We start from the raw sequence: 17873 nt of genomic DNA, 5'->3' as shown, positions 1-17873 counted from the left end.
TGTCCTCCACTGTCTGAGACAAAGAGACAGCGCAAAGTCCTTTAACTTCCAACAATAACACTATTTTCTTCCATAAGAAGGTCAATGAGTTCTGTTAGGTGATTTGTTTTGTTTTGTTACTTTCAAGTATTGAACATTCTGAGAATAGCAGACGATTATTTATTTGATTAAATTGATTTACCATTATTACTAAAGGCTTTATCCTTTCATAGCACTTTGTGTAAATGATAGCTCTGAGAGGTAGCTCACCATTATTCCCATGGTAGAGATGTAAAAGTGAGACAGGTAGATCCCCACTGATTTTAGGGCTCAGGACCAAACATTGTAATTGGGGATTACCCAGTAATTGGGTAAATGAGGATTTTAAACTGGGTAATTGGGGATTTAAAAACAAACTGGTGGTGGGTAGTACAGAAGCGCACCTAGGTAATTTTGAAGCCTGGACCTGAAGGACTTCAGGGGACCCACACTGCTGAGTGCTTGGGAGGAACAAGTTAAATCTGGTAGGGTGTTTTTTAAAAACCTTTCAACCATCCGCCACTGTGCAGCAGAGACAGTCACTCAAGGGGAGACCAAGGTGGGGGAGGCGGTGGCAAAAGCCCCTTCCTTGAAACTGCCTACCTCCCAAATAATAGTTCAGGCATTTTAGGCTTATTTTGGGCCTCTGCGCATGTGCATGTGTGCACAGAGAGCCCCTAAATGGGCCCCAAACCCCACCCCCTAACCCTGCCACACAGTGGTGGATAGTTAAAAGTTAAAAAACAATGATAGTTAAAAGTTAAAAAACAGGGCTCTGGGGAGTTCCTCCAGAACACTTGGAGGCCCCGCTGGAGTTAGGAAGCCACGGACTTAATCCCCAAAGTCCGTGGCTAAATCTGCCTCTGGGTAGTGGTAGTGGTGGTGGTGGTTTTAAAGCCGCTTTGGAAGGAAACGAATGATAGAGAAGTGTTGGGGACAGGGAGTATGACCCCCTCCCTGCATTTCCCTACTCCAAATAGTCCTTGCAAGCAGCTTCCTGCCACCCCACCCACCGCCATGCAAAGTTTAATGTAGGTGCGTGTGTAAACTGTATTTAACCCAGCCCTCCTTGGTCTTAATCCAAGGATGTCAAAGTGAAAGATGTAACATCTGGCACTCTAACAACTGGGCCACAATGGTACAGATGGCACTACTGCCCCCACCCCCACCCCAGGACAGCAGATGCAGAAGCCATTTCTTGTACTGCAATGCCATATATATATATATATATATATATATATATATATATATATATATATATATATGGCTGTCCTCACAGCCAGCTCTACCCAGGTAAGGGATCTATAACCTGGGTAGGGCTGGTCATTACAGCCATTGGGTTCATTCCCAATTTGGTGCTCCACTGGGCAGCCCAGGTTTTAAATCCAGGCTAGGAAGATGCACACGTGCCTCCTACCTCACCACTCGGTCGTGAGGAAGCTCGGGCTGCCAGCTAGGGGGAAGGAGCAGCCTGGCAGTAAGGAATCCCCCAATGCACCATGCTCCTTGTGTGATGCATTGTGGTCTACAAGAAGACACAGCCTGGTTCCCCCTGCCCCCAAAACAACTTGTATGCTGGTCGTGTGGGCACATGGAAGAGCTGGAAGAACTGGGAGTGGCGAGAATCATGCAGGGGAAGGTAGGTAGTGTCCTGCCTTCTCTTCAGCCCTGGCGTGAATGCTTGTGTGAATGATCTTTATTTGTGCATTGAAACATACAGACCTGCCCTGGAGTCTGCTGTTCCACGTATTGAGTCATCCCTGGCTGAAAGGTGTAGGATTCTGCTATACATGAAACCTTTTCCTGATCCTTGGGCTGGTTTGTCCATTCATGGCTGGTTGATATTCCAAGCCTTGGAAAATATATCACCCCAGGGCAGGGGCTGAAGGGGCTGTCTATCTACTCTCAAAAGAAGAGTGACAAAACAGAAGGGTTTCTTTCTTTTCTTCTACAGCAGGGGTGGGTGGGAGGATGGCTGTTATGGTGAATCTGACATGGCACATGGCTTTGCCTCTGCACCCAGAATACTTGCTCAACTTGAGCACTGGTAAACAGATTCTTGAAGATACGTAAGTCTCCAGTGTGTTGTCACCCAAAGGAAACTCACCCTGTTGTCAGTGGGACACATTTTGGTTTGATTTGCCCACATGTGGCATCATTTTGATTTTGTTACTTTGTCAGTCTCAATGACAAAACCATGTCCTTTCCACTGTATATAAACCCCCCTCAACTTTCCAGCTCATTTCATGCATCTGATAAAGCACGTTCTAGCCTATGAAAGTTCATGCTACAGTAATAAATGAGTTAGTCTTAAAGGTGTCACAGGACACTGACATTTATCCAGATTTGCGAAGATCTTTTGCATATCATACCTGAAAGGACAAGTGCAGTTTGGGAGATTGCGAAACGGCACAAAAGGCACGTCCCCATAAGTATGTCGGTGTGACGTTAAAAGTGAAAGATGAGAAACTGGTTTTGAAGTTCTTCCGAAAGTTTGACCTATAAATGTCAGTGCAAAAAATAATGTTATGCCCTGTAACCAACCACAAGGTGTTGTGATAAAATGAGTAGACAGTACTCTATCATTTAACAGAGACAGCAGGCTTCCCTACCTGCAGGTTAGTATAAAAGGGTCATATATTGAATAACTAAATGAATTAATTAATTAAAGGCTGCAAATGAGGGCTATGTTTCCATGTGGGGAAACTGTACAGGATTTTCATAGACTTCTCCATCTTCTGCTTGCCTGTAGTTACCTGCACATAAATACAATGGATAGGTCAGATGTTAACTGGGTAGCAAAAGTAACACCTTTTATGCATAGCTGGGTCTCTATCCTAGTACAATAAACTGTGGTTTGCATTTTAGGATTGGCTGCAGTGCTGCAGTCAATGATGTGCTCCCAGGTCTCATTAATTTGAAGTGCACTTAAAATGCAAATAACAGTTACAGGATATCAGTATGATTTCTGGCCTCAGTGCAAACATGTTCAATGCAGATGTCCCAAATAAAATGAGAGAGTAGCTCATGAACCCAAGAATCCAGCTTCTGAAATCTATCTACTCCTCCTCAAACCTGCATCAATTCTATATCAGTTTAACCGCCATAATTTCTGCCCAAAGAATCATGAGAATTGTAGTCTGTGAGGGTGCTGTTTGTGAGTAATGCCTTTATCTCTTGGAACTAGGGATGTGCACGGAACTGGTTTGAATAGCGGCTGGTTCCGCCGGTTCGACAGTGGGGGCGAGTGTGCAGCTTTAAGGGTGGGGGGAGGATGCACTCCCCCCCCACACACACATTTTCCCCATCGGCATTCGGTTCCTTAAAAAGCCCCCAGGGCGGCAGCGTACCTCCCTGACGCCCCCTTCACTATATTTACCGAAGTACCCGGAAGTAAAGGATGCACCTGTGTACATGCGGATGTCACATGCAGGCGCATCCACTACTTCTGGTAATGTAGCAAAGGGGGTGGCAGTGAGGTACACTGCCACCCCGGGGGATGTTTAAAGAACCAAGCACCAGGATACCCGGAAGTACCAGGAAGTAGCAGGTGCGCCTGCGCACGTGCACACATCATGTGCGCTTGCCCAACGTGTGCTCGCTCACGCATGTTGCAAACAGGCACATCCACTACTTCTGGGTACTTCCAGTAAACGTAGAGAAGGGGGCAATAGGAAGGTATGTTGCTGCCCCGGGGGGTGTTTAAGGAACCAAGCGCTGGCGGGGGGAAATGTGTGTTTGGGGGGGGTCAAGTGCATCCTCCTCCCCCATCCTTAAAACTGCACCCCTGCAACTGTTGAACCGGCCCCTGATGGTTCTGAGCGCATCCCTACCTGGAGCAAGAGTCCCCAGGGTTCCAAGGGAAATGAAAACAACCGCCGAACCACTTTGTCTGCTGCATAGATACATCTTGAAACACACTAGGCCTGTTCACATGACCATTTGGTGGTGCGTAGGAGGGTTAGAGAGCTCCTAATCCATTGGCAGTACACAAGCAGAACCTCAGTTTGGGTCAGCAAGCCTAGGAAACACACGTGAAGCCAGGCCCAGCATCCATTGCTGAAATCAGGAGTAGATAGTCCTCCAAAGCCTCCATGGCTTCCCAGCACACCAGTAGACTGGAAAGCTTAATTACATCAGCAGCTACCCTCTGGCCACAAATGAGCAGGAGGCACACACAGCCCTGCTGAAGCAGCTCCAGCAACAGGATAACAGGAGAGCCAGCGTGGTGTCGTGGTTAGAGTGCTGGACTAGGACCAGGGAGACTCGAGTTCAAATCCCCATTCAGCCATAGAACTAGCTGGGTGACTCTGGTCCAGTCACTTCTCTCTCAGCCTCACCTACTTCACAGGGTTGTTGTGAAAGAGAAACTCAAGTATGTAGTGCACTGGGCTCCTTGGAGGAAGAGTGGGATATAAATGTAATAATAATAATAATAATAATTAATAAAGCTGCTTTTTGTAATTGGCTGATGGTGATTTCTGAAATTCACAAGCCCAACTCCCTGATTCCTCCCACTTTTCTAGCCTTCTAAAAACAGTAGCAATCGGGCCAGTACAGAAAGGTAGGGTGCCACTTCCCTGGGCCCTGTATTCAAGCACTGTCCAGATGCAGATTGTGCCCCTTCATTGGGGAAGGGGGTGGAACAGAAAAGGCCATATGAGTTAATCATAGGGTTTTATGTATTTATTGTTTGATTTCTATACCGCTTTTCATTAAAATAATCTCAAAGTGGTTTACAGTATAATTAAAACAATGCACAATTAAAATACAAAAGTACAAAAGTACAGATATTAAATGAATAAATATATTTATTTATTATTAAAAATTTTATACCGCCCTTCCAAAAGGCTCAGGGTGGTTTACATTAAAACACCATTAAAATCAATTAACAATTAAAACAGAAATTATGAAACAGCATAAAACAATAATTAACAATTAAAACATCATAAAACAACAATTAAATAGCCAGAACAATTTAAAAACAAGTTTTAAAAAGCTGAGAAAGGTTAGATGAAGAGATGTATTTTCAGAAGTTTTTTAAAAAATTGGCAGAGATGGAGAGGCTCGTATCTTAGTCTTGGGGCAGCAACTGAGAAGGCCCGTCTCTGTGTAGCCACCAAACGGGTTGGCGGCAACTGGAGACGGACCTCCTCAAGTTACGTCAATGGGCGGTGGGGTTCATAGCAAAGAAGGTGTTCTCTTAGATACTCAGGGCCTAAGCTATTTAGGGCTTTGTAAGTTATAACTAGCACTTTTTATATTGCCCAGAAACCTATTGGCAGCCAGTGTAGCTCCATCAACAGAGGAGTAATGTGGACTCTTTGAGATGACCCAGAGACCAACCTGGCTGCTGCATTCTGAACCAACTAAAGTTTCCGGACTACGTACAAAGGCAGCCCCACGTAGAGCGCATTACAGAAGTCAAGTCTGGAGGTTACCAACAAATGTACCACTGTTTTGAGGTCATTGATCTCAAGAAACGGGAGTAGCTGGTATATCAGCCGAAGCTGATAGAAAGCACCCCTGGCCACTGCCTAAACCTGAGAAACCAGGAAGAGGTGTGAATCCAGAAGTACTCCCAGACTGTGAACCTGTTCCTTTTGGGGAAGTGTGACCCCATCTAGAAAAGGTAGATCAAAATCGTCTCTAGAGTTCTGATCCCGCACAATAAGTACCTCCATCTTATCTGGATTCAGCTTCAGTTTATTCTCTCTCATCCAGCCCATTACTGCTTCCAGGCAGGCATTTAGGGAGGATATGCCAACTCTTGAAGAAGTTGACATGGAGAAGTAGATCTGGGTGTCATCAGCGTACTGGTAACACCCAGCTCCAAAATCCTCTGATGATCCCTCCCAGCAGTTTCATGTAGATGTTAAAAAGCATTTGAGAAAGTATGGAGCCTTGAGGGACACCATACTTAAGCTCAGATTTCAAAGAGCAACAATCTCCTATCGATACCATCTGGAATCTGTCTGAGAGGTAGGAGCGGAACTACTGTAAAACAGTGCCTCCCACCCCCAACACTCTCAGACGTTCCAGAAGGATACTATGGTCGATAGTATCGAAAGCTGCCGAGAGATCCAAAAGGAACAACAGAGTCACACTTCCTCTGTCAATTCCCAATTGGAGATCATCCATCAGGCCGACCAAGGCAGTCTCCACCCCATAGCCCGCCCAAAACCCAGCTTGAAATGGGTCTAGATAGTCAGTTTCCTCCAAGACTGCCTGGAGCTGAGAGGCCACCACCCTCTCAATTACCTTGCCCAGTCATGGGAGGTTGGAAACAGGCCTATAATTGCTCAACTCTAATGAAGGCTAATGAAGGCTTCTTTAGAAGTGGTCTAATGATTGCCTCCTTAAGACAAAGAGGCATCCTGCCTTCCCTCAGAGAGGCAGTTATAATTTACACCAGGCCAACTACAACAGTCTCCCTGCTAGATTGAACAAGCCATGTTGGACAAGGGTCAAGAGAACAGGTGGTAGGCCTCACCGCTCCAAGCAGCTTGTCCACATCCACATAGTTGAGTCTGGATGCCTGTTGGCATTATTTTTATTCAATCATTCCATTGATATTTCTACTTCCATCATTCAATCGCATCCATAGAATCAATACTTTCATTTAAAAGCCCAGGTGAAGAGCCACGTCTTTACTTGCTTCCTAAAAATTGTCATGGAGGCTGAGGAGTGGATGCCAGCTGGGGGAGTATTCCAAAGCCTGGGGGCAGTGACTGAGAAGGCCCTGTCCCACGTGCTCGACAGCCAAGCCTTTTTCACTATTGACACACAGAGCAGAGCCCCCTCCGATGATTTTGTCAAGTGGGCAGAAACCATTGGGAACAGGGGTCCTTCAGGTATCCAGGGCCCAAACCGTTAAGGGCTTTAAAGGTCAAAACCAACACCTGGAAACAAATTGGTAGCCAGTGCAGCTCTTTCAGAATGGGTGTAATATGATCCCAACAGGGAGCTCCAGTTAAAATACTAGCAGTCACATTTTGCACTAGCTGCAGTTTCTGAATATTCTTCAAGGGCAGCCCCATGTAGAGTGCGTTACAGTAATCCAGCCATGACGTAACTAAAGCATGGGTAAAACTGTGGCCAGATCTGTATTCTTGAGAAAGGGCTGCAACTGGCACACTAGTTGAAGTTCTGCAAAATCACCCTTGACCACTGCCTCCACCTGAGCATCCAAAAGCAGAACCAGGTCCAGCAGTACACCCAAGCTGCACACTTGCTCTTTCAAGGGGAGTGCAACCCCATCCAAAACTGGTCGAATCCCTTCATCCCTTCATCCTGATTGGCTCTCCTAGTGACCAACAGCACCTCTATCTTTTCTGGATCCAGTCTCCGTTTACTAGCTCACTCCAGTCCATCACAGCTTTGAAGCCCTGATTCAGGTCATCCACTACCTCCCTAGGATCAGGTGATAAGAAGAGATAGAACTGTGTGTCCTCTGCATATTGCAGTCCAAGTCCCCAGATAACCTCTCCCAGCAGTTTCATGTAGATGATGAACAGTATGGGGGACTAGATCGAACCCTGCAGGCCCACAAGCCAATGTTCCCCACATGCCAAAGTCCAAGGAGCTGAGCAACAGTCCCGCAGCACCACCGTCTCAACCCTTCCTTCAAGAAAGGGCTGAAACCACTCGAAAGCAGTGCCTCTAGTCCCCATACTTGAGAGGTGGTCCAGAAGGATACATGGTCGATGGTATCAAATGCTCCAGCAGAACAAGCAGGATGCACTCTCCCTGTGAAGCTCCCTGCGTAGGTAAGCTACTAGGCTAAGCTATGGCAGTTTCAGTCCCATATCCAGGTCGGAAGCCAGATTGAGACGCTACCACATACTCTGTCACCTTGCCCAAAAAGGAGAGGTTCGAAACAGGTCTGTTATTGTTCAGGTTGGAGAGATCCAAGGAGGGCTTTTTTAAAAGTGGTCTCACCACCGTCTCCTTGAGACACAATGGCATCCTCCCCTCCCTTAAGGAAGCATTGATTATAGCTTCCAACCGCCTGCCCATACCTTCCCTGGCGGGTTTTGTTAGCCATAATAAATTGGGATTAATCTTAGATGTTAAACATTCCCTTTCCCTAGCCATTCTCAACTATAAATCATCTCCTCCCAAAGTTGCTTTTCCATAAACAAAGTGTCTTTTGAGATTTGTTTTTAATACCTAGTGTGGTTCTTAAACTTGCTTTCCATGAATCTGAATGGTGCAGTTGCTGCTTGCTTCCTCTATGGATGTTCCCACATTGGCTAAGGTTCATGTTAACTTTATGTTAAGTTTCATGTAAAGGCCTCTGCGCACATGATTCCTTCAAAAGCATGCTTAGCACACAACAACAACACATTGTTAAGAAGAAATTTAGACAAAAGGTTAAGTTAAAGGATAATTCTTAAGCAAGCAAGCAAGCCATCTACTGACAAGATGACGAAAATTTGTCTATATTTAAGGAATGGGCACTTGGATCTTGAATTTGAAAAGGTGGAGTAGGGGAGTGTTTGGAAACATAATTTCTCTCTCCCACCCCCCCCCCCCTTTTTTTTTAAACGGACTCAGGCTGATGCCATGCTGTAATGCTGTACACATGGCACTGGTAACATGGTGTGACATGACTGACATAACTGGACATGACAAGCCTCAACAATGAGGAAATATAAATAGACAGGGATGGCTGGGAATCACGGTGGAAAACCTTTACAAAATAAAGACATCCTTTCTGTAAGATTCTGCTGAAGGGTGTATTTGTATTTGTTGCTTCAGTGGTCTGGGAGAAGAGGAGTAAAGATCTGCAGAGTAAAGCGGAGCAGAGACAGTTTTGTAAGGCGGCATGAACGTTATGGTGTTAAATGTGTAATAATTGGTTCAGCAAAGTGAAGTATTTGGTTTAACTTCAGCATTTGGCACTTTCGCCTAGTAATCTAGTATCTCCCTTGGCAGTCATATGGAGAGCAGAAGAGATCTGAATAACTGAATAGGTTATTTGTGATCTGGATACATGAATAGGAAGAAGAAGGCCTGCCTATCAGGTAGGGAAACTAAAGGGTAGGGTGCTATGATGCATGGTGGCTTATGGAAGAGTACAGAGTAGATACTTGACTGAGGATTAAGTGACATTCACTCCTCCCACAACATACAGATGACTGTCTATGTGGATCTTCATCATTATTTTGAGTCTCAACACATACCCATTCTGGCTACAACTTGTATGAGTGTAGATACTAGCAATGTGATGATGGAGATCCACATACATTTTTGTCTAGGATTCTTGGTGATGGATCTTCCCGCAGATCAATCTAGAATTGGATAAGCTGTATTATGAGCATCACCAGAGCACTTGGGGGAAAAGCTCCCCCCCCAACCACCACTGCCGAGTTCTACATTGGCTTGTAAGTTTTTGCACAAGCTTGCTTTATTTCTGGGACAAAAGTGCATTCTTGAAATGTTGCCTGGGAATGGTAGAATAATATAATTTTTTAGTTGGAAGGGATCTTGGAGGTCAGCTGGTCTTTTTGACAACACCAGCTGATCTTTTAGTTAACCTCAATACAGGAATTTGCTACAGTATGTCTGACAGGTGGCCATCCAGCCACTGCTGAAACTCTCAGTGAAGTACAGTAAAGTAAATTTCCCCTTAAATGAAGGCGCTGATTCAGTTGTGAATCGAACAGCCAGTAATTCATAGTGAATTGATTTGCGTGATTTGCTTAGTGGATTTTGTTTCTGTGTCTTTTAGTAGCTGATTGGCCTCTTGGCACTAGCTTCCAATTGGCCTGAGATCTCCATGCTTCTTGGTTGGCTTGTTGTCTTTCAAATCAAGTGTTGGCATGGGCAACTGTGCCCCCATTGGCTGGGGGGATGGAGCGGGAAGGCCAAAGGAGGGATTTTCAAAATGTAATTAAGGGGCTGCTTGGAGGCAGAGAGAGCCATTGCTTTTGTACCTCAAAAGAGGAGTGAACTTGGATCAGAGACAGAGAGAGACTGCAGCAGAACTGAGAGGACAGCAGATAGACTGCGGACTGGGCCTGCCTGCCTTGCCTGCCTGCCTGGCCAAACAGTGAGTGGAAAGACCCCGCTCTGTCTATTTTTATTTTTTTTTAACCTTTCAGTTGCAGTGCCTGCCAACTGCTGTATTTTTTTAAAAAAATTTGGTACCATACGAACCAGTGCCTTTATCTCGGTGAGGCTTGGAATTTTATATTATTATTCTTGCTAGCCAGCACCCCGCCCCAGTGACTTTAGTAACTGGGGTGCTGTATGTGTTGTTATCACAAGAGCCTGTTCAGTTGCTCCTCCAAGGAGTACCCCTCTATCTTTGGAACTACAAGGCTGTAGTTACCACTGTTTGGATTTCACGGGACTCCACTTTGTTTCGCCTGTAGCTAATTCAAAGGTCAGGTCACTTTGGCAAGCAGCTTAGGAGAAGGAACTCTTAGGTCAAGTTCAAAGCACAAAGACTGCAGGAGTTCCTCCCTATCTGTGGTCGCCCCCTGATTACTCAACAGGTGGGAAGCTGAAGCAGACATGATTTAAACAAGAGCTATTCTTTAAAGAATAAGCCAAGTATTTTCCCTATGTTAGCACAGTGAATGAAGTCGAGATAACACCTCCTTAGGAAGGAGTGATAAGAAAGCAACAGGTCATCACCTTTGCTAATAAGCATGTGCATGGCTAGCTCAAGGTGCTGGAAGTTTGCTTGTTTACATTTTAGTTACTCACAGATATTCTGACAGATATGAGAGATAAACTTTGTTACATTCATTTGGCCTTTCCCCACATGGGTCTTTTCAGAGCTTCCCTAACCTCAGTCCAAGAAGAAACTCACTTTTGTCCAAGAAGAAGTTTACTCACCACTTTTGAATAGCACAATGGCACATCCTGTGCTTTGTCCCTATTGTCTGCCTTTGCAAGGTGCATTCAGCACAATGCCCTCAGGCAAGAATTTGCCTATAACTTGTGAAGACACCATCAATCAGTGTGTCTTCTGGGTTAACAGTGCATTCTGCAGACCTCAGAACCACCATTCTTTTCCCCAAGTCTTGGCATCAGCGCTTCCATTTCACCCTGCCTTGAAGCTGACCTACACCTCCATCCTGGCTTTTTCTAATCCAGTCTGCCTAGCCCCTGTGGCTGCGAGGTCCTGTTTCATTTTTGGATTTACTTTTGGCTCCTGGACCTCTGCCAGGCCTCTGGATCCCTGTTGCTGCCTTCCTGCCTTCCTGTCCCAGAGAAGAGAAGCCTCTTGGTAAAGACTGAGCTGCAATGAATTTCGACGCATTTCTCTTGTAAGGAGTAAGGTAGCATATAACCTGTATCCTTGAAACTCTACTTACCTTTCCTCTCATTTTCCCTAAAATCCAAATCTGTTTGTTTCTTTCTAGCCAGCCTTGAGTGAATCTAATTCAACAACCCAAATTAACTCCTTGTGAGCCACAACTTAGAGGAGAGTCTCACGATCAGTGAGACTTGCCGAAATGAGGTCTGTGGGGAGAGCGGGCTTAGCGCTGGGTGCCAGGCGCTGGGTGCCATTCTGCTGCTGCCATCGCTGCTCTTGTGGAGAAGTGCCACAAAGGTACATAAATGTATTAAATAAATAAATAGCCGCTTACATCCACCAGAGTGAAAAGAGTAGGCGTATGCTCAGGGAGAGGCAGCTTGAGCTGGGCCAACCTCAGCAGCTCAATCCCTCAGGGTGTTCAGATCCGGTGGAACTCCACCTTTCTTTTGATCCGGTGACTGCTGGAGCAAGAGGTAGCCATCCACGCCCTGGCAAGGAGGTGTGGCTTGGAAGTGTGCGGCTTGTCCAACCAGGACGGGGTGCTGCTTTCCAAGGTTGTCTGGGCACTCAAGCCATTCTTTGTTGCCATGAATAGCTTGTGTGCTGAGAGATCAACACTGAACTAGGCTTTGCCCACTGATCTTCTCCTCAAGAAGAGGATGGGTGAGCAGCAGACCATGCTGACCACTGAGGAAGGAATCACTTTGGCAGGTCGGCTGAGGACTGGAGTGAGGGATCGGCTCGGAGCACCCTTGGGTAAATTGGCAGAGCATGTTTTGTCCTGCCTATGTGACCCAAGCGGTCACCCCTTACCAGCTGCCCAGGTGGAGGGGCCTCCTGGTTGCAGAGGTTAGGTGGGCAGGGAGAGGAGGCTGAGGCACAACCAGGATGAGGTTGAATGTGCCAGTGCACGTTCAACCCCTAGCAGCAGTACTACCATCACTGCTGCTTCCTGGTCCAGCAGTGTGGTGTTCCTGGCAGGGCCAAGTGAGCCAGAAGTCCTGCCTCCACGTTCCACCCAGTAGTTCATGGAGGGGTTCCTTGGTGCCCTGCCAGGGGTACGGGAGGAGCCCACTGAGCCCTGCAGCATTGGCTGGCAGTGCGTCCTGCAGTACCTGCAGGAATCAGTGACAGGCTGGGAGGTGGAGCGGTCCAGTTTTGGGCAACATGTCGCCAAGTCTGGCCGAAAGGTTCCTCTCCTGCCTGCCAACAAGCATCCAGTGAAAGGGTGGCCGGGGACAAAACCAAACCGAGCGTAGCCTCAATGGAATGTGGATGTCATCAATCACAGACTAAGCCCACTCATGCCCTTGTGGGGGAATGCAAGCTTCACATGTCAAGATGTAACTGAACAGGGCAAAAATGGGTAAAAGTGGGCAAGGCTCAATATCATCCGTGCAGGAGTGAAAGTTCAGGAGCTTGCATTCTCCCACAAGGGCATGAGTGGGCTTAGTCTGTGATTGATGACATCCACATTCCATTGAGGCTACGCTCGGTTTGGGTTTGTTTGTTTGTTTGTTTGTAATCTGGAACTTTCACTCCTGCGCAGACGACTTTGAGCCTTTCCTACTTTATCCAGCAGCCCTATTTTTGCCCTGTTCAGTCATATTTATTTATTTATTTATTTAAACATTTTTATACTGCCCAAAAATTACATCTCTGGGCGGTTTACAACAGAATAAAAACAAAGTAAAACATTCGTTAAGACAAAAATGGGTGGGGGACACACACATTACAACAATTTAAAATTTTTAAAATAATATTTTAAAACAGCATTGAAACCATTAAAACAACATTAATTAAAAGCCTGAGTGAAGAAATGTGTTTTTAAAGACTTTTAAAAAGCTGTCAGAGATGGGGAGGCTCTTATTTCACTAGGGAGCGTATTCCAAAGCCTCAGGGCAGCAGCGGAGAAGGTCCGTCCCTGAGTGGCCACCAGATGAGCCGGTGGCAGCTGCAGACAGACCTCTCCAGCATATCTCCTCTGGATGTCTTTGATCATCATTGTACATGTTATTATTCATGTTTCATTTTGAATATCTTTGATTATCAGTGTACATGTTATTATTCATGTTCCATTTTGAATTGTTAAGTTTGGTTTAATTATTAATTTTTTTAATCAGTGCTAGAAATCAGAAATTACCTTACTATTGGCCTGTTGTATATTAATACACATTTCTATTGTTCGTTTGCTATATACAATTTTTGTATACGTTCGCCTTAGTCACGGTTGGGTTTTATCCCCCCTCTGTTTTGCATGCTTGGATGCTAACATGGTGGAGCGGCTAGTCTTCCTGAAGGCCAACCTCCCCAGCTGGGCTACCCAAAGCTGGCCATGGAGGGTGAGTAATTCATGGTAACCCCCACCCACTGCAATACCACTGGCAGCTCATCCCACCCTGGTCAACCCCAAACCAAGATGTGTCACAGACCGCCTGTTAGTGTTGCTGACACACACAGACACGCGCACATGCCAGCACAATGGCCAGTGAGATATGGACTGGTGACCTGACCCATGTGCCATGCTATCAGCCAGAGCCCAGCACAAATATAGATCATTGACCTACTGACCCAGATAAAATTCAAAAAAATCATTAAAAATCGCTTGATTACCCAATTGTTTTGTGGGCTGGGTGGTAAGTAGGTTGGGTCGTTCCCTAACGCCCAACCCACTTTGCTGTCCTTAGGAACTACTCATGGGGAACAATAGGGTGATTCAAGTTCCCCATTGTTCCATATGGGACAATTCATGGATTTTTCACAAATTTCCAATTTGATTTGTCGAACTAGCCAGCTATGGCTGGCCAGTTCGATGAATCGATTCTTTTTTGTTGTTGCTCAAGTCAAGGTAGAATCAAATCGCAAAAAACAATGACGATTCATGCACGCTGCTAGTCCAATATCTTTTTGTCTTGTTTTAATCTCATGCTGGTCGCTGACCGAAATAAAGAGATTTGATTTGATTTTGTGTGATCTATAGATCAGGCTGAAAAGGTCCCAATGATCTGACATGCAGCTTTTGGGTTTATCTGGAGTTGATGCACAGTATTCATGGCTTTTCCTTCTCTAAAGAAAGCACACCTGTTTTAAGTCCATTACTATGGATATCATGATTCAGACATGAGAGAAGCAATGGAAAAACCAAAATAAAACCAGGATTAAATAGTCTGCTATGATGTTTAATTGATTTAATGCAATTAAATATTTAATTTAATTTCTTCCTTTCTTTTTTTCTTGGGAGAACATGGCCCCATTTGGCCCTAAAGAGGAGCCTCCACTGGTGTTCTCATGATGTCCTGTAATTGCATGTGAGGGGTTCGGAATCCCCTCTCTACATGCGCAGCAAAAATCCTGTTTAAACATGGCCGGTGGGGACTGTGTTTGTCTGTATCAGCCCCATAGTTTGCCTCAGGGCCAGCTCTAGGTTTCAGGGGGCCCTTAGCAAACTGCCCTCCATTCCCGCCCCCACCCCCCGCCGCAACCTGGGTGGGCCCCGAGACAGTCACTGCTGCTGCCACACACAGGCTATGGGCCCAGAGGTGGTCCCAGGGATCAGCGCAGGGCCTTCTGAGCAGTGTTCCCTCAAACAGGGATTCCCAGATGTTATTGACTACAACTCCCATAATTTCCAAGCAAAAGCCATTGCAGCTGGGGATCCTGGGAGTTGTAGTCAACAACATTTGGGAATCCCTATCAGAGGGAACACTGCTTCTGAGGGCCCTGGACCCAGTGAGGCTGACTGTTGATGCCAACCCTGTTTTCTCTCCTACTTCAGGCGAAATCTGGTCAAGACAGAGGAAGAAGACTTACTTTAATTTCAGAAGAGAGTCCTCAAAAATGAGGAGATTCGTTAAAAGGAAGCTGAAAGGAAGAGTAAAGACAGTCAAATGACTTCAATAAACATGGTGGTTGTTTGAAATCACTATAAGAGAGGCTAAAACTTTTTTTTTTAAAGTATTCCACGGATTAGTAAGGACACAAAAGTCAAGAAAGATGCCAGGGTGCTTAAGTAGCAGAGTCAAGGAGTCTATAATATTTATTATTTATATTTTTATACTAGCCTTTGTCCAAAACAATATATATTTGTTATATTTTTATACCACCCTTTGTTCAGGAGGGTTAACAACAAAGTAAAAACTGTAATAAAAACTCAAATAAAAACAGCCTGATGCAACAAAACAAAACACAGCTGTGTTAAAAACAATATGAGCCCCTGGTGGCGCAGCCTCCCATGAGCCCCTGGTGGCGCAGTGGTAAAACTGCCGCCCTGTAACCAGAAGGTTGCAAGTTCGATCCTGACCAGGGGCTCAAGGTTGACTCAGCCTTCCATCCTTCCGAGGTCGGTAAAATGAGTACCCAGAATGTTGGGGGCAATATGCTAAATCATTGTAAACCACTTAGAGAGCTCTGGCTATAGAGCGGTATATAAATGTAAGTGCTATTGCTATTGCTAAGTGCTAATATGTATGAGCCCATGCAGTGAAAGGTATCGTTCTTTTAAAAAGAGCCACTGTAAAATCTGATCTACCAAAGACATGGCAACAGCATGCAAAAGGATGATCATTTTTGTGTGTGTGGGTTTCCTCATTCACCACCAGTCTGCTTTTTGCCTTGCAAGGTGAATGAAGATAAGATCTCCTCCTCATCGAGGAAGACTGTGACGTAGATGGAATGGGTAGCAACTCCCCCTGCTTTCCCCCCAACCTCATTCTGCCCGTGCTCACCTGCTATTTTAATGGACTCTGTAGATAACATTTTGCACCTGGAACTGTTGCACACTGTATACACTTGATTTGCCCCCGATCTCTGCACTAGTACATAGCAGCCTGCATAAACAGTGCCATTAACTGATGGAAATATTGGTTGTGTCAAAGGCTGTTGCCTTCTGCTGTCGCGATTGCAAGGCAAAATACAGATCCTTCATGTCGCTGGTGCCGTGCAAAGCGCAATACTGGGCCACATTGCTGCATGACTGGGACAAAGAAATGATGATACAGTCTGGTTACTATGGCAACAAAGGAGGGATAGTTAAAAAAGAGTGGTTCCAAACACCCACTCTCATCATTGCCACAGAATTCTTGTTGCTGTGAGGGACATTATTTTAAAACCCCAAAGTATAAATGCTTTTACCTGTTTCTGCAGACTTGATAACATGGCACATTTTCCCTTAGTTTAGCTGCGCAGAGAGAGAGAGAGGAAGAAAACACAGCACACACAGAGGCCTCGTTTTCTGCATGTAAAATGTGTGTGTGTGTGTGTTCTTTAAAAGGCAGTGGTTGGCTGGTTTTCCGGACATGATGTGGTTGAAGCTGTCATCGTAATGGAAATTCATTGCTGTAGCTATGGTAAATCGAGTTTTCTGCCTGTGCTGAATGCATTAGTCTAATGAGATGTTTGCAGCTGGAGAGTGGAGCTGCTGGAGATGTACGGTGTGCTAACGGACAGGGAGAAGATGGCTTATGGAATGGTCTGTGTGCACGTGCTCCAGGTCCTCTACTCTTTGGACCAAAATACCTGGTGTCTGTAAAGAAGCGGATCCATCATTTAACCTAAGCAATAGGTAAGGTTAGGGGGTTGTTCTTTTTCCTGTGCTTTGTTGCTACTGTTGAGTCTTCTTCTTGTTAAAAATCAGCTGTCATTCTATTGGCATGCACTGCTAGAGACTTCAACATTTCTAAAGAGCTCCATCTCTATATGTGAGTCATGCATGTATACATGTATGCCTACAGTACAGACATCCTGGTGTACAATTACAGAGGACACTCAAACCATATCTTAAGTTATACCACCTTAGTGCTAATTAATAGTACCTTCTTTGGAACAGTTCAGTGTGGAAAGATGCAGTTTATTAAAGCCTTCTGCATGTTCTGTGTTTTTTAAAAAATACATGCATGTGCTGCTGTGTTTTTTTAAAGCATGCTTCTTAGTGTAGTTGGTTCTGTGCATTTAATAAATCTGAGTGTCATGACGAATTTTCATATGCCTGTCAAAGTGGACTTTTCTCATTTCTGACAAGTAGAGGGGTGTGTGCCTGTCTGTCTTTCAAAACCCGCTTATTGTAGAATATAAACAGTGTGTTCATGCCATGGATTTTCTATTAGACTATACATTCCTTTAAGCATTATCTATTTTTATCTGAAAATGTATGCTAATCTGATTCCTTATTGAAATTTGCAGAACAGTCTGCATATTTACATTTTTAGCATTATTATTTTAACTCATAGAGTATGAAGCATGTAGGTTGCAAAGAATACCGTCTTAGCTTAGGGTGTGTGTACCTCCTCTTTATTCATTTGCATCTTTACAAATATATATTTAGTTGCCATTTAGTGGTATATCCAAGGTGGAGGGGGGGAAGCAACAGAAGTGCTCATAGTAGGAGCTTCATACAAGCCAGGTGAAATTCATTTGTCGTTTGATAAAGCCCTTATGCTCTCACTAACATTATTACCTGCCACCCTAGATCAAGGGGATTATCAGTGAGTAATTGAACAATGAGTATCTATGGAAGTTGCTTTTCTTTCTTTCTTTTTCCATAGTTCATAAATGAAAGCCTGTGAATGGGCTTTAGGTGAAT

General features: G+C 45.0%; 1 protein-coding gene and 1 long non-coding RNA gene across 9 annotated transcripts in view; one reads left to right on the top strand and one right to left on the bottom strand.

The window, feature by feature from the left end:
• Positions 1–4735: 4735 nt before the first annotated feature.
• On the bottom strand, positions 4736–16549 carry LOC128343321 (uncharacterized). 2 transcript variants are annotated; one of them, XR_008315481.1, is made up of 3 exons: positions 16427–16549; positions 15107–15157; positions 4736–8807 (listed from the first exon to the last, which is right to left on the bottom strand). It is a non-coding gene; the product is annotated as an uncharacterized LOC128343321 (long non-coding RNA). The 2 variants fall into 2 exon arrangements; XR_008315493.1 differs by lacking the exon at positions 16427–16549 and adding an exon at positions 16021–16112.
• The window catches only part of SCML4 (Scm polycomb group protein like 4), a 138952-nt gene continuing 137611 nt past the window's right edge, over positions 16533–17873 (top strand). For all 7 annotated transcript variants that reach the window (XR_008315361.1, XM_053292121.1, XM_053291868.1 and 4 more), the window contains exon 1: positions 16533–16856. The gene's annotated coding sequence lies outside the window, so the exon portion shown is untranslated. The remainder of the gene's footprint in view (positions 16857–17873) is intronic.

Source organism: Hemicordylus capensis, chromosome 1 (genome assembly GCF_027244095.1).
Source record: "Hemicordylus capensis ecotype Gifberg chromosome 1, rHemCap1.1.pri, whole genome shotgun sequence".
NCBI lineage: Eukaryota > Metazoa > Chordata > Lepidosauria > Squamata > Cordylidae > Hemicordylus > Hemicordylus capensis.
Note: the sequence above shows the minus strand (reverse complement) of the source record. Positions and strands in the feature narration are given on the sequence as shown.